This window comes from Palaemon carinicauda, chromosome 45 (genome assembly GCF_036898095.1).
Source record: "Palaemon carinicauda isolate YSFRI2023 chromosome 45, ASM3689809v2, whole genome shotgun sequence".
Classification (NCBI taxonomy): Eukaryota; Metazoa; Arthropoda; class Malacostraca; order Decapoda; family Palaemonidae; genus Palaemon; species Palaemon carinicauda.
In genome coordinates, this window is record NC_090769.1 from 38,575,828 (window position 1) to 38,591,916 (window position 16,089).

At 49.9% G+C, this 16,089-nt stretch overlaps 1 protein-coding gene across 6 annotated transcripts in view; it reads left to right on the forward strand.

Moving 5' to 3' along the window:
* Positions 1-16,089, forward strand: part of LOC137634686 (protein abrupt-like) — a 310,294-nt gene that overhangs the window by 2,376 nt on the left and 291,829 nt on the right. The window contains exon 1 of one of the 6 annotated variants that reach the window (XM_068367166.1): positions 1,474-1,511. The exons of the other annotated variants lie outside the window; for them this stretch is intronic. The gene's annotated coding sequence lies outside the window, so the exon portion shown is untranslated. Of the gene's footprint in view, positions 1-1,473; positions 1,512-16,089 lie in introns of those variants that run through there. 6 annotated transcript variants of the gene reach the window in all.

Here is a 16,089-nt window from a genome sequence, read left to right on the forward strand (position 1 = left end):
TGGTTGTTCTGTTTGTTTGCGGTTGAAATGAAGGTCAAGTTTGGTTAAATCACGTCATTTCCTATAGCAAAACATATTTTCTGTTCAAAATGAGAATCTGTAATACAGTAAAACTTTACCGAGTTTGCTTGCTTTGTAGTACACTTGGTTACATTTCTATCATATTTCTGTTCCTCTGAGTTTTTAAGTTTTTGGAGCCTTTGTATATCAGAGGCCAGTTCCTCACACGTTCATTGAAAATGGAATCGCCTAACGTAAACTTTCCCCTATAACCTAACCTACAAGCCGCGTCCTTGGTTTACAGTCACTCTGGCCCCTAGTTACACCGGCCCTCAGTCACTCCGGCCTACCCTCCTAGTCTCTCTGGTCTACCACCCTAGTTACTCCGGTCCACTAATTATACTATGTTATCTAGAAAGAATATATAATAACAGGCTCTTTTATTAAATAATTACGCAATATAGTCATACACATACACAATAGCTACGTAATGTAATAGTAATGTAATGTAGAAAGAATATATGATAAATAACCAAACAAGGCTCACCACACCCTGACCACAACATGGGAGCGCTGACTGGCTTTATCGCGATGTAAACAACTCTGCTTCATAATTCAAAGCTCTGATAATATAGTAACAAATTAGTTTTGCCTTCTCTTTACTTTTTCAATACATTGCTATTATCATTATATAAAATACAATAATATAGTACAATATAATACTTTAAATAATATGAAAAATTAACTGTTTACAAAGGTATGCGTCGTAAAAAAAAAAAAATCAGGCAGCCTACTGATACGAACTGATACTAATATATTTCTGTTTACAAAAGTATGCATCTAAAAAAGAAAAAAAAAAAAAAACGATCATATTACAAACTAAACACTGGGTGAGCTTAGCCTGGAACATGCTTTTAATAATTGGTCAGTGGTATGGTCATGTTGTTCATATTTGTTCCATAGTGAAAATATTCATCCTTGTAGAGATCGATATTTTTGTCTCTGACAACGAGCAAGTTTGCCGTCCTCAACCAGACGCACTTGAACCTGTACATTTTTGGCTTACTTTGAAAAGTAAGGGATAAGGGAACCAGCACATAAAAAGGAATATGGGAGAAGCCTGGACTGCCATTGAAACGTGTGTGATAACCTTCTACATCATTATTCGTGCAAATACTCTGGCCAAACACTGTCCACTCACTTGGTGACCAAAACCCACTTATCCATGTTTCTCTCATGTACGCTGTTAAATCTTTAATTGGGCCAGCAGGAAGGCATGATTCAAGGTGATCAAAAAGTGATAATTAAGGCAACACCCTTCTGTCCACAGAGAGAGAGAGAGAGAGAGAGAAAGATATTTTGATCGATTATAGGACATGCGCGATAAGAGTAGGGGAGATAAGATAATGAGGGAGTTAGGGGAAATGAGAACTGTGACCTTGAGTCGTGTTGTGAAATAACACAGGGTGTTTTATTTATTGTTCGCTCTAGCCTCCGTGGACATAACAAATGTACAATAAAAGTTGTAAACAAGTATAATTACATATATGGATATATAAACACACACACACACTCAAACAACCCAACAATATATATTGCTAACTTTACACACGAGCCAGGGAGGCCGGAGTGACCTGGGTCGAAAGCGGGGGAGGACGGAGTGACCGGAGCCGGAAAAACTAGGGGCCGGAGTGACTTGTTACCGCGTCCTTACCTACCTACCTACCTAACGGGGGACTAATGCCCCCTGCGACTCCCATACACTACCGTATTCTAAGTTAGACACAATAATACGAACAGGTGGGCGCTATCATACATACACCCCAAGTTTTTATAATTTACATACATACACATACTTATATGTGCAGGATCTACTTTAATATTAATGGTCTCAATATATTTTATTTTGATTATTTATTACTTCTCTTGTAATTTATTCATTAACTTGTTTCCTTTCCTCACTGGGCTATTTATTCCCTGTTGCAGCCTTTTGGCTAAAGCATCCTGCTTTTCCAAGTAAGATTATAGCTTAGCTTGTAATAATAAGTAATTTTAATAACTCCTATAAGATTTTAGGTGTGATTCTTGATTGCAAATCAACTTCTGAAAAACATATTTGGCCTGTTTCTTCTTTATATGTAAAAAAAAAATGGCTCATTTAGAAAGTTGAAGCGTTTGTGTATCAGTGGCTAGTTCCTTCCTCTTGTATAAAAAATGAACACCAACTAACTTAAACCTCTCCCCCTAACATACAAGCTGTTTCCTTAACTACTTCATCAAGCTGGTGCCCCCGTGGGACTCCCCTTATACTGCTGTATTCTTAGTCAGTCGTCATCATACATACAGATGACCGGTTTCATGCATATACCCCAGAAAGTGTTAAAATTTTTTGGGATAAGCCTAGTCTGAAGAGATGTTTTTATTCTTTCATTTTACCTTGTCTCGAGTATTGTTCTCAAGTCTGGTCGTCAGCGCTGACACTCATCTACTGTAATTTGTTTGACAAAAACTTGGGTCTATTAAATTTCTCATTCTTGAACTAGATATTGAACTCTGGCATTGTTGTGCATAGGATTTTTCATAATTCTGACCATTTGGATCTTCCCAGACTTTACCATCCTACACATAGTATTACGTATACAGTTAGTTCTAACAGTCTTGCCTTATCTATTATAAGACTCAAAATTACACCATATTCCACGAGTTTTATTCCAGCTGTAATCAGAGTGTGGAATAATCTTTTGTTCCGTAACTGAATACAAACCAACGCTATTTACATGGGGTAATTACTTTGGCGACAGCCGATGACGAGCCATAAAGTTTTAACGAGGGTTTCCTACCCCACCGCTAGTTAGCGGGGGGTAGAGAGGGGTAGCTAGCTACCCCTCCCCCCTCATACACACCGGTAATTAACTCACTTTACTTCTGACTCGGGAAGAGAACAGACCTGTCTGTGCTCTCCCTCGCTTTGACCGCCATATTACTCTGTTTTTGCTTTCTCTCTTTAATAGTGTGTGTGAAGTTGGCCTCTACTGACAATGCGTACCTGCCCTGGACTTCCCGGCCGCCCTTGCGGGACCTTTATGTCGGCCGTGGAGACGGACCCGCACTCCTTATGCCCCCAGTGTAGGGGCCAACGGTGTGATAGATCAAATTTGTGTTTTTCAATATTAAACTTACCCGATAATCATGTAGCTGTCAACTCCGTTGCCCGACAGAATTCTATGGAGGGATACGCCAGCTATCACAATACTAGAAGGGGGTGTATTTACCAGCGCCACCTGTGGCCAGGTACTCAAGTACTTCTTGTTGACACCTCCTCAATTATTCCTCTGTCGTGCTTCCGGCAAGACGTTCTGGGATACGCTTATGTTCTTGGAGTATTTTCACGACTTTGGTGAAGTATTTCTCTTTGATTTCGGCTGTCGCTTTACTGGAAACTTCTATATTAGCTTAGTTAGCTTTTGGAATTAATTTGATTAATTATGGTGACGAGAGAGTATGAACTCTCGTTCACCTTTCAATGGCCGACCCTTCCCTTAGACGGAAGTGTTGGTGTCTAAGAGAGTATAGACTCTCTTTCTTAATTTTGCTTAACAAAAGTTATAGATTTATTTTATATCTCTCCGCCTCTTATAGGCCTCTTCGATTAACTTCCTTTTATTATAAACTCATTAAAATTAATTTTTATATTTGTTTATATTCGACCTTCCTAATAGTAGGCGGTCTTTTACCGAAGTTAATAAACTTTGAGCCCGTCATTTCGGTTTTACCTGTTAACATATTATGCTATTTCCGCCACAGAGTTTGAAAGATTTTCTTTGACAGTCTCGTACTGTTTTCAAAGTTGAACTAACGTTTTGTTTTGTCTCTGCAGTTGTTGACGTTCAGAACGTTCAACTTGCACTCTATCGTTACGATAGAGAAAGAATGTTCACGGTTTCACGTTGCAGTAAGAGTAACCGTGTCTAGCGTTTTGTTCATTCTTTCTTAACTTAATGGTTTTGATCCTAATAAAGGAACTTTTCAGTTTTTTTTCCTTTAACAATAATATGTTTTAACGATATATATGATTGGGCTCTTCTCTCAGGTTCTAAGTCAAGAGAGAGAGAGAGAGAGAGAGATAGAGACGGAGGGAGAAAGAGGATAAACGTTTCATTCAAGCCTGCCAGGCGTACGAGTAACGTCGTTATCGTTTTTGCTCTTCTCCCTAGTCTCTTTAGGGGAAGAAACTAAACGTTTCTAGAGTGATCTAGTGTTTAGTCTCTTTCCAACCACTGAATTATCTTTCATTAGATTTTTCTGTTACATTGTAATTCTGTTTTCGCAATTACTAACTTTGAGAAAGGATAGAATTGCGTATTTCAGGTACAAACCACTTAAGGTTTCGAGTTCAGTGAAATAAGTGCAAACAGAAATCAAAGTGATAAGTGATTAGTGCGTGAGGGTACTTTTGTGCGCGCCAGTCGTCCTCCCAGTCCGAGACCTCTTGCAAGCTCCCAAGCCCAGGGGAGAAGCAATGTCGAAGGGCATAAGGGTTCAGCAGGCCTTGATCGGCGCACAGAAGTATTCTCGGTGGTTGTGGGCGTGTCTTACCGAGACCGTCACTCCCACCCGCAGACGATTGAGCCCTTATTTTGCTCGTCTGCAGAAGAGATTAGGGGAGAAAATAAAGGCAGAGTAACGCTGGTCTCAGGTCTCAAGACCTCTTAAACGTTAAGTCCAGACCTATGCCAGACGTACGAAGTTAAAGTTCACAACCCGAATGCAGTCATTGGGTTAGCTCTGACTCTCCTCAGTCATCAGTTGATTACACTCCGCCTAAGAGGAGTAAGGTTCTGCCACAACAGATCTCTGCTGTTAAGGCTTTACCTCAGCAGAACTTAGTGTCTGCCGACCCCAAGTTAACTCTACTGCAGTCCATACAGTCACAACTTTCGGTCTTGATGCGTGAGTGTCGGGCTGAGAGTGTTGCGCCTCCGCCTCCGCCTCCGCCTACACTCCCCCCCGCCTATGATCGCTCCGCCTGATCACAGTACCACCTGCCAGGCGTACGATGTTGTGAACTCTACTACAGTCCATGCAAGCACAGCTTTCGGACTTGATGCGTGAGTGTCGGGCTGAGAGTGTTGCTCCTCCGCCTCCGCCTACACTCCCTCCACCTACACTCGCTCCGCCTGATCACAGTACCATCTGCCAGGCGTACGATGTTGTGGACTCTACTACAGTCCATGCAAGCACAGCTTTCGGACTTGATGCGTGAGTGTCGGGCTGAGAGTGTTGCTCCTCCGCCTCCGCCTACACTCGCTCCGCCTGATCGCAGTACCACCTGCCAGCAGTTCCACCTGCCAGGCGTACGATGTTGAGCCACGTGCTGAGTTTGCTGTTCCCTGTGGTGTTCAGCCTCCGCCTTCCTTAAGGCAACCTTTACATTGGGATCAGGAGGATTATACCTCTCTTCCTCCGCCTCCACTTGCTGCTCCACCAGTGATGCAACACTCGGTTGAGGTACAACAACCTCTCCCGTCCATGAGTCAGTCTCCTCAGCTCTTGCTGCAGCGAGCTCAACCCTCCACAAGGCAAGCACCACAACACCTTATCCTTGCGCCTCAGGAGCCTCAGCTTGCGAGACATTTACCTTGTTCTGCGCAGCCTCTTCCTCATCGCGCTCCGCTCACACCACAGGAACTGGAACTTGCTACTCCGCTTCCGCCAACCGCTCAGCAAGCGCAACCCTTGGGTTCTACCACTCATGCTAGGAGTCAGCCTCCTCCACCCATGCGCCTTCCTTCTGCTTGTCTTTTATTCAGCCTTTGCAGACTGAGCCTCAGGTGTTCCCTCATCGGAGTCTTGAAGAGGAAACCACAACTATTGTTGTTCCAGCTCGTTCTGACTCTGCTGTTCAGCATACCTTACCTCCATTTTCATACCATGGTTTAAACCCCATGCAAGCATGCATAAAGCACTCTAGCACTGGTCATGGAATTTCTGAGAAATGTTAAACGCCATGCACACGCTCTGCTTTCCTTTCAGCAGGCTCTGCTTACAGCAGGCTCTGCTTTCTACATGCTCAGCATTCAGCATGCTCTGCATTCAGCATGCTCTGCATTCAGCATGCTCTGCATACAACATGCTCTGCATACAGCATACTCTGCATTCAGCATGCTCTGCATACAACATGCTCTACATACAGCATGCTCTGCATACAGCATACTCTGCATACATCATGCTCTGCATACCTTACCGCATGCTTCTCAACACATCTTGGGTTGTTGCCAACTCACTAGACTGTCAAGCAGTTTCATAACGTTGCCTTCTAGTCTGCTGCTTTTGCACCAGTGAACCCTCACTCAGAGAACTTAGCTTTTCTAGGATAAGGTCCCTGTAGATGAGAAAGTTCTTTTCTCCCTCCTTCTGATATTCCCTTGAGGACTCTGTCATTTGGAGGGAGCCTTTAGCTGCATAACCTCTTATGGACTTTTATTTAAGCATAACATGCTTACAGGGAAGGTAATGGTTCCACTTCAGCCGCTAATCCCGTCTGTTACCACACCTGCTCCCATAGACCTTGAGCTGTGTTGCATGACATGCAGTCCAAGCTTAGTCCTTGTTAGAGGATTTTTTGTTTACGGAGTCAATGTGTCACGGGGAAGACGTTCAACAACCAACAGAAGGGACTTGTTGTGACGCAGTGCGGCAACCTCAGCAACCCGTTAAGGAGTTGTCTGTACGACCCAGACAGTCTAGACAGATTCGGGTTGTCACTGTACTTCCTCGCTTGCCCATGATTGACAGTTTACAGACTGTGCAGCAGTATCATGATCTTGTGTCCGGCTCCGTCAGACGACTGGCTTTTAAGAGCTCCCACAAGTCGTCGCTGTCTGGAGATTTTCAAATGGACTATGGATCTGACCAAGGAACTGGGCCTCCTGGTCAATTTTGAGGAGTCTCAGCTCGTTCCATCCCAGACCATTGTCTCCTTGGGTATGGATCTTCAGAGTCGAGCTTTTCGGACTTGTCCGTCGGCCCCAAGGATCTTCCAAGCCCTAGAATGCATCCAGAGCATGCTGAGAAGGAACCGATGCTTAGTCAGGCAGTGGATGAGTCTAACAGGGACACTTTCATCGCTGGCCCTGTTCATCGAGTTAGGGAGACTCCACCTCCGCCCCCTTCAGTATCATCTAGCTGCTCACTGGATAAAGGACATGACGCTAGAGACGGGCTCAGTTCCTGTTTCCGAAGAGATGAGGTCTACTCTAACGTGGTGGAAGAACAGCATTCTTCTCAAGGAAGGTCTACCATTGGCTGTTCAGACCCCCGACCACCGTCTCTTCTCGGACGCATCGGACACGGGCTGGGGTGCGACACTGGACGGACAGGAATGCTCGGGAACATGGAATCAGGAGCAAAGGACACTTCACATCTATTGCAAGGAGTTGTTGGCAGTTCATCTGGCCTTGATAAACTTCAAGTCCCTCCAGCTTAACAAGGTGGTGGAGGTGAACTCCGACTACACCACAGCCTTGGCTTACATCTCCAAGCAGGGAGGGACTCATTCGAGGAAGTTGTTCGAGATCGCAAGGGACCTCCTCATTTGGTCAAAAGATCGAAAGCTCACGCTGGTAACGAGGCTCATTCCGGGCGATATGAATGTCATGGCAGATCGCCTCAGCCGGAAGGGTCAGGTCTTCCCCACAGAGTGGACCCTTCACAAGAATGTTTGCAGCAGACTTTGGGCCCTGTGGGGTCAGCCAACCATAGATCTATTCGCTACCTCGATGACCAAGAGGCTCCTCTTGTATTGTTCTCCGATTCCAGACCCAGCAGCAGTTCACGTGGATGCCTTTCTGCTGGATTGGTCCCATCTCGACCTGTATGCATTCCCGCCGTTCAAGATTGTCAACAGGGTACTTCAGAAGTTCGCCTCTCACAAAGGGACACGGCTGACGTTGGTTGCTCCCCTCTGGCCCGCGAGAGTATGGTTCACCGAGGTACTGCAATGGCTGGTCGACGTTCCCAGGACTCTTCCTCTAAGAGTGGACCTTCTGCGTCAACCTCACGTAAAGAAGGTACACCCAAACCTCCACGCTCTTCGTCTGACTGCCTTCAGACTATCGAAAGACTCTCAAGAGCTAGAGGCTTTTCGAAGGAGGCAGCCAGAGCGATTGCCAGAGCAAGGACGACATCCACTCTCAGAGTCTATCAGTCTAAATGGGAAGTCTTCCGAAGCTGGTGCAAGGCCAATGCAGTTTCCTCAACCAGTACCACTGTAACCCAGATTGCTGACTTCCTGTTACATCTAAGGAACGTAAGATCCCTATCAGCTCCTACGATCAAGGGTTACAGAAGTATGTTGGCAGCGGTTTTCCGCCACAGAGGCTTGGATCTTTCCTCCAACAAAGATCTACAGGACCTCCTTAGGTCTTTTGAGACCTCAAAGGAACGTCGGTTGTCCACTCCAGGCTGGAATCTAGACGTGGTCCTAAGGTTCCTAATGTCATCAGGATTTGAACCGCTCCAATCAGCCTCTTTTAAGGACCTCACATTAAAAACTCTTTTCCTCGTGTGCTTAGCAACAGGTAAAAGAGTAAGTGAGATCCACGCCTTCAGCAGGAACATAGGTTTCACATCTGAAACGGCTACATGTTCCTTGCAGCTCGGTTTTTTGGCTAAAAACGAGCTTCCTTCCCGTCCTTGGCCTAAGTCGTTCGAGATCCCAAGCCTGTCCAACATGGTGGGGAACGAACTGGAGAGAGTACTTTGCCCAGTTAGAGCTCTTAAGTACTATCTAAGAAGGTCAAAACCATTACGAGGACAATCAGAAGCCTTATGGTGTGCTATCAAGAAGCCTTCTCTACCAATGTCTAAGAACTCAGTTTCTTACTACATCAGGCTTCTGATTAGAGAAGCAAATTCTCATCTGAAGGAAGAAGACCTTGCTTTGCTGAAGGTAAGGACACATGAAGTGAGAGCTGTGGCTACTTCAGTGGCCTTCAAACAGAACCGTTCTCTGCAGAGTGTTATGGATGCAACCTATTGGAGAAGCAAGTCAGTGTTCGCATCATTCTATCTCAAAGATGTCCAGTCTCTTTACGAGTACTGCTACACCCTGGGTCCATTCGTAGCAACGAATGCAGTAGTAGGCGAGGGCTCAGCCACTACATTCCCATAATCCCATAACTTTTTAACCTTTCTCTTGAATACTTTTTATGGGTTGTACGGTCGGCTAAGAAGCCTTCCACATCCTTGTTGATTTGGCGGGTGGTCAATTCTTTCTTGAGAAGCGCCAAGGTTAAAGGTTGTGATGAGGTCCTTTAGTATGGGTTGCAGCCCTGTATACTTTAGCACCTTTGAGTTGATTCAGCCTCCCAAGAGGAACGCTGCGCTCAGTAAGGAAGACGATCTTATTAAAGGCAGAGTAACGGTTCAAGTCGACTTCCTTACCAGGTACTTATTATTTCATTGTTATTGTGGATAACTGATTATACGAAATACGGGATACTTAGCTATCCTTTAGTCTTGTACACTGGTTTTTCACCCACCCCCCTGGGTGTGAATCAGCTACATGATTATCGGGTAAGTTTAATATTGAAAAATGTTATTTTTATTAATAAAATAAATTTTTGAATATACTTACCCGATAATCATGATTTAATCGACCCTCCCTTCCTCCCCATAGAGAACCAGTGGACCGAGGAATAATTGAGGAGGTGTCAACAAGAAGTACTTGAGTACCTGGCCACAGGTGGCGCTGGTAAATACACCCCCTTCTAGTATTGTGATAGCTGGCGTATCCCTCCATAGAATTCTGTCGGGCAACGGAGTTGACAGCTACATGATTATCGGGTAAGTATATTCAAAAATTTATTTTATTAATAAAAATAACATATTTAGTGTAGGGAGTGGTCTACCTCCCAGTGGGAGAGGTTTGCCCGGCGACGTAAGAAGAAGGCTAAGAGGGATCGTTCTCCTTCCGAGGTTTCTCGGAAGGGGGAAAATCCTAAGTCTTCCTCTTCCGCCGCCCATTCCTCCTCCGAAGCTCCCGCTCGGGCGGCCTCTTCCGAGAGGCCGGCGAGAGGTAGCGTAGACTGTAATGTTGATGTCATTAACCGATCCCGTGGCGAGGGAGAGGTCGTTGCCTACCATAGTGAGGCGGCTGCCCCTCCCCCCTCGGAGGAGGTATTTGTTTCTAACAATGACCTTTTTCAGCTTTGGGTTTCCTTGGCGCTACAGGGTTCGCCCTCCAAGGCAAGGAAGTCTTGTTTGGTATGATCAAACGGGGTGCGGCTGCCGAACAATCGTCAACCTCAGCGGACATAGATCCTCTGTCTGTGGTTGACGTTGTTGTGTCGGAAACATCCCGTGGGTCTGACCAAACTCCTGTTTCTGTGGCTGCGGTAGCAGAAGGCTCTGTCTCTCCCTCTGAACATACTTCGAGGGAGGAGCTTAGTCCTACGGTCTCTCCTTCCGCTGAGACTCCCTCTCGGGGGAGTTCTCTGGTAGAGACGCCTCTTCGGAGGCCTGTTGATGGTCAGCCTGCTGATCCCGCGGCCCCTCGTGGGCGTATAAGGCGGAAGGCTCGTCCTCCCCTTCGCCGTAGAGGCCTTTCTTCCCCCTTCATAGGGGTTAGAAGGCGTCTCTTCGGCTCGTCGTCACCACAGTCCTCTGTGGAGGAGACGACTCGCCGTTCTCCTGATTTACCTGCTACCACCCTTGACCTCTCTTGGGACCGTTCGCGATCCCCGTCGGAGGATGGTCGTCCTTCAGGACAATGCGAGCTGTCACCTCAGCCGTCTACATCTACTGCTGCTGAAGCGCTTTATGCGCCGGAGATTGCCACCGCGCAACCTCCTGACCCTTCGGGGTCTCAGGGACTTGAGCGCGCATCTGCGCAGCTCGCCCCTAAGCGTAAGGCTCCGCCTGCGCTACCTGTTGCTGTTGTTCCAGCTGTTCCTGATAAAGCGCCGTCGCCCTTCTGCAGTTCCTGATGTAGCGCGTAAGCGCCCAACTGCGCAGGCACGCCCTGCTGTAGCGCCGCCGCGCTCTCCTGCGCACTTGCAGACAGTTCCTGATAAGGCGCCTACGCGCCCACCGGTGCCCCAGTGGCCTTCAGCGCTCACGCGCCCTCCGGCTCCTCGCCGGCCCCCGGTTCCTGTTCCACCGCGCGCGATCCAGGAGGTTCCTGAGTTGGCGCACAGGCGGCCACATATTCCTTCGGACTCGTCGCGCCCTGTGGGGGAGAGACGCGATACGCGTCCCCGCGCGATACCAGCGCTCACGCGCACCCCATCACACCCATCTAAGGAGATCCGCGATAATAGGGAGTCTCGTGATACGAGAGAGGTTCGCGATGCGCGTCCGTGCGCAGTTCCTGACACAGCTCCATCGCGATCACGCGTCGCGACGACTATGTTCGTCGCCCCAGAGGTTGCCAAGCCAGCGCACGGGCGCTCACGGCCGCTTCTGGAACCGCGCGAATCTGTTAATACTACGATCGCGCTTGACGCGCCCCAATCGCTCGTCGCCCCAGAGGTTGCCAAGTTAGCGCACGGGCGCTCGCGGCCGCCTCAGGAACCGCACGAATCTGTTAATGCTACGATCGCGCTCGACGCTCCTCAGTCGTGCCCTATTCCTGCTTCACGCCCCGTGCCTATCTTGAAAACACAAGCGGCTCGATCCTCGCGACCCCAGAAGCAGCGAACCCTGACGCTACCTGTTCCTGATGCGCGCCATGTGCGCCCACGATCGCCAGCTCACCTAGCGTTTGCTCAGGCGAGTAAGCCGGTCCAGTCGGACCATCAGACCTCTTGTTCTCAGGTCGCTCGCGACCCTGCTATCGCGCCCTCGGCCAGTCCTACCGGACACTCGTTCGGGCGCTCCTGTTATCTCTCGCCCTCCGGGCCTGCATCAAATCACTGCGCGCCTAGCCGCCTTCTGTTCCAGCTCGCTGCACGCCCAAGCCTTCGCCTCGCGCTCGCGGGCATGTTCCCGCTCTAGCTCCTGCGCGCCCTCGCACCATCGCTCCCGACCATCCTCCTGCGCACCCCCGTGCCCGCCCACGCGGAGGCACGCGCGCAATTTTCCAGCTTCGTGCCCTTCTTTCGCGCGCGATCCTGATTTGGGCCCCAGTTTATGAGCCTCAGCGCGATCACCGGCAGGCGGTTTCTTCTGTGTCGCGTTCCCCTCCCCGCAAGCGCAGACCAGCGCGTTCGCCAGAGGGGGAACGCTCCTCGGACAGGTCTAGGGATTCTTCTCTTATAGCCCGTCAGGCGAACCCTCGTGTGTCGACTCCTCCTAGGAATCCGTCGATCCCTTTCCCTTCAGAGGGAGTGTCTGACAGCGCTGCTGTCAGTCAGCAGCCCTGGTTCGACACCCTACTCAGAGCTCTCGTGCGGGCTATTAAGCCAACACTCTCTGATTCGGGTCACGATCCAGTGGCAGCTTCCTCCCCCCTGAAGAGGAAGAGAGGAGTTTCTCCCGTGGATCCTCCTCCGAGGCCTGTGCTGTCCCCGCTTAGATCCTTGCGCAAAGATCCTTCTCCCCCTCAGACCTTCTCGCCCTCCCCTGCGGAGGAGGATTACCCCTCCTCAGGGGAGTCGGTTTAGCGGGAATACTCTCCCATCGCACCAATGGTGGATGTTCCTCCTCTTCCCGAGAGGTCTCCTCGTCCCGAGGTGGAGAAGGACTTGCCCCCTTCGCTTTTGGAGTCCTGCATCCCTCCTAGGAGGGAACCTAAGGACTCTAAGACGATTCCAAAATCGTCTTCTTGGATCAGACAGGAACGGCCCAGGGACGTAGAGGATACCCACGTTTCCCCCCAGGAAGAGCCTCTGGGGTCCGGAGACCTCGCTGCAAGTCCATCTGGAGGCGAGCCCCAGGAGTCAGAGCACGTGATCTGGCAGGTCCTGACTCTCATGAGGAACCTTAATGGGATTCCAGACCCCGAGGTCCCACCTCGTGAGGGTAAGGACATGGTTCTGGATCGCATCTTTGGCACTCAGAAGCCCTCTAGAGCCAGCGCAGCATTGCCCTGGTCACGGGATGAAGAGCGCCAGGGACAAGATCGAGGGTCAGCTCGCGGAGCTTGCCTCCTCCAGTAGATCTAGTGCTGGAAGTAAGCTCCTCCCTCCTCCTCGTGTCCATCAGAGGAGGTACTTTGAAGTCCTTGAGGAGTCTACATTGAGCCTTCCCCTACATCGTTCCGTGGAAGGGCTCACAGGGGGGGTTCCTCTCGAAAGGCTCTCCAACCGGCACGTATCCTTCTCAGCCACTGAGATCCAGAGCCAGGAGAAGGTCATCAAGTGCGCTATGCAAGCCTCTTCTTGGCTTGACATCTGGCTGGGGGGTCTGGGCATTCTGGTGCGTTCCGAGGATCTCTCCAAGGAGAGCACCAGAAAGGCACTGGAAACTTTTCTCCTCTCGGGTACTCGGACCATCGAGTTCCTGTCCCACCAAGTCTCGAGCTTGTGGGCCAACACGATCCTCAAACGCAGGGACGCTGTTGTTGAGAGGTTCCACCATAAAGTTCCCAGTGCCGAGTCGAGCAGGCTCAGACACTCTTCCGTCCTCGGTAAGAGCTTATTTGAGCCTAAGGATGTGGAGCTCTCTGCCGAGAGGTGGAGGAAATCCAACCAGGATTCCCTCATCCATAGGGCCCTTACATCGAGGCCCTATAAGCCCCCGGCGGTTCAGCAGCCTCGTCCCGTCAAGGATACGAAGAAGACTACCGTACCAGCGAAGCCCAAGGTGTCTAAACCCTTTCCTGCCAAGGGCAGGAGGGGTAAAAAGTCCTCCAGGGGAGGCAAGAACCCTAGAGGCTCCGGCCGAGGCCGGAAGCGCTAGGGTTGGCATTCCCCCCGCGTGTCCACCAGTGGGGGGATGCCTGCAGAGTTGCGCAGCAAGGTGGCTGCAACTCGGGGCGGATGCCTGGACGGTCTCCGTGATATCTCTAGGGTATCGCGTCCCGTTCACAGCATCTCTCCCTCCCCTGACAGTGAATCCAGTGTCGTTGAACTCTTTTGCCATGGGATCGGCAAAAGGGCAGGCCCTTCGGGCCGAGGTCCAGACCATGTTGGAGAAGGACGCTCTCCGGGAGGTCGTGGACGGGTCCCCAGGCTTTTACAGTCGACTCTTTCTTGTGAGAAAGGCGTCTGGAGGCTGGAGACCAGTCATCGACCTCTCGACACTGAACGGGTTTGTCAAGCAGACCCCGTTCAGTATGGAGACGGCAGACACGGTCAGGCTTGCAGTGAGACCGCGAGACTTCATGTGCACACTGGATCTGAAGGACGTGTACTTCCAGATCCCAGTTCATCCGTCTTCAAGGAAGTACCTGAGATTTTGCCTAGACAACAAGATCTTCCAGTTCAAGGTGCTGTGTTTCGGTCTCTCCACAGCTCCTCAGGTGTTCACCAGAGTCTTCACCATCATCTCTTCTTGGGCTCACAGGATCGGCATCCGTCTCCGTCTCCTCTGTTATCTGGACGACTGGCTGATCCTGGCAGACTCGGAGGCATCCCTTCTTCGCCACCTAGACAAGCTCCTCGAAGTTTGCCGGGATCTGGGGATCGTGGTAAACCTCGAGAAGTCCTCTCTGCAGCCCTCTCAGAAGCTGGTGTATCTAGGCATGATCATAGACACCAATCTCCACAAAGCCTTCCCATCAGACGAAAGGATAGCGAGGCTGAGGAAGGTTGCGAAACCTTTCCTCAATCGAGAAGAGCTCTCAGCCCAGTCGTGGCTTCGTCTCCTCGGCCATCTCTCCTCCCTGACCCGCCTCGTTCCCAACAGTCGTCACAGGATGAGATCCCTTCAGTGGCGACTCAAGTCTCGGTGGCGTCAAGGACTCGACTCCCCGGACATCCTGATCCCCATGGGATCTGCGTAACGAGCGAACCTCGGATGGTAGGTGGCAGACGAGAACCTGCGAAAGGGAGTGGATCTTCTCGTCTCTACCCCGGAGTTGATGCTGTTTTCGGACGCATCAAACAAGGGGTGGGGTGCCCACGTTCTGAACCACAGGGCCTCAGGCCTGTGGTCAGAATCAGAAAAGTACCTTCACATAAACCTGCTGGAGATGAAGGCCGTCTTTCTGGCCCTTCAAAAGTTCCACCAAGTCCTGGCGGGCCACTCCGTAGTGGTGATGAGCGACAACACTACGGTGGTGGCTTAGATCAGCAAGCAGGGAGGTACCTTTTCGGAACAGCTGTCCCATCTTGCAGTAGCGATCCTGAGATGGTCCGAAGCCCACTCGATATCACTTGTGGCTCGCTTCATTCCAGGCAAGAGGAATGTGCTCGCCGACAGTCTGAGCAGAGCGACGCAGATAGTGAGTACCGAGTGGTCTTTGGATCCTCGGATAGCCAACAAAGTCCTGACTTTGTGGGGTTCCCCGACTGTGGACCTGTTCGCTACAGCGTTGAACACCAAGCTTCCGCTTTACTGCTCTCCAGTCCCGGAACCCAAGGCCCTATGGCAAGATGCCTTCCAGCAGCGGTGGGACAACGTAGACGTGTACGCCTTTCCCCCGTTCTGTCTGATGAGGAAGGTGTTCAACAAGACCAGAACATCGGTCAACCTCTCGATGACCTTGATAGCTCCGCTATGGCATCACGCAGAGTGGTTTCCGGACCTTCTGCAGCTCCTCACGGAGATACCGAGGAAACTCCCTCCACGTCACGAGCTACTCAAACAACCACACTCCAACATCTTTCACAAAGCCGTAGCTTCGCTTCGACTTCACGCCTGGAGACTATCCAGCATCTCCTCAAAGAGAGGGGGTTTTCGCAACAAGTTGCAGAAAGGATGTCTGGCCACCTGCGAAAGACATCCGCAGGAGTCTACCAGGCGAAGTGGAGAGTCTTCTGTGGTTGGTGCCGTGGAAGGGGTATTTCTCCCCTTGTGTATCTGCGGGAAGAAATGCGTCTTTCAGTCTCGGCAGTGAAAGGCTATCGCTCAGCCTTAAGTCTTTCCTTCAGGCTCAAAGGAATGGACATTTCCTCCTCGCTGGAACTGTCTCTTCTCATACGGAGTTACGAACTTACCTACCCTCAGTTCTAAGTGAGACCTCCTCCTTGGAACGTGGTTCGG